Source organism: Cebus imitator, unplaced genomic scaffold, assembly GCF_001604975.1.
Source record: "Cebus imitator isolate Cc_AM_T3 unplaced genomic scaffold, Cebus_imitator-1.0 Scaffold458, whole genome shotgun sequence".
Classification (NCBI taxonomy): Eukaryota; Metazoa; Chordata; class Mammalia; order Primates; family Cebidae; genus Cebus; species Cebus imitator.
Window position 1 is genome coordinate 1,217,559 of NW_016107773.1, and position 1,018 is coordinate 1,218,576.

Here is a 1,018-nt window from a genome sequence, read left to right on the forward strand (position 1 = left end):
TCCCAGCTAGATTAGAAATAACAACTCCTGTTTTTGAGCAACTTATGCATCTGTTTTTATCTCAAGGTCTCAGCAACCCTTAAGGCCAGCTCCACCTCCTACTCCACGCTCAAAAGAAATTATAACACATTCTTTTGTTCACAATAGCTACTAAACAATCACTTGTTGGCTGCAGCTTGCACTGACCCTAACTCTGAGAAGTCAAACAATTTCCTCGAACCCCTAACTTTGAGGAGCTTAACAATTTAGGAGAAATTCAAGGATAGGCGAGGAGAAGAGTGCTACTTGGGCCATCATTTTCAGGTTTTATTTACATCTTTCTTGCCTGCTAGTTTCTTTTACCTTTCATGTAAATCCCTTGGGAAGGTTTGGGGTGTTTGTGGTTTGTAGATTTGGGTTCGACTTGTATTTGACTTACTCTTGGGTTAACTAAAGGTTACACTGTAGTAGCTTCCAGGTTGCCATGACAACTGGGAAAATAAAGAGCTGATTATCACATGTTTGTTGGTTACCTTTTATAGGTGAAGGCCTGGGACAGACGGCAGCAGACTGGGATATGCAAAGAGAAGAGTGGCGTAAGTGTCAAGTCTAGATCGAAGAAAACCAGTATCCCAAGATCATGGCGTATTTCCCTTGAACCGAAAGAACTGATCAAGAAACAAAGCTAGGTTGGTATAATACTGTGTGGGTAGAAATGGGGAGAAGTAAAAGCAATTTCTTTAATGTTGTGTTTGCCATTGTAGCATATAGAATTCTTGGTGTTTTTGTATTACTTATTCCTTTTTATTATTCCAATTTGTGTACGTACTATGAGTCCTATTTATATCTTTACAGGTTTGGGGTTCCTGACATGTAGCTGTTCTTTAGTTAAAGGGAGCTCCTTCTCTTTGATAATAGCTGAAAACTTATTACTATCTCATATATTTAGTTATACTACTAAATCCTTTTCTTAGAAACATAGTCCCTTGGTCACTCCTTCCTTGTCATTTTATTATACCTATTTTTTTTTTATTTTTTT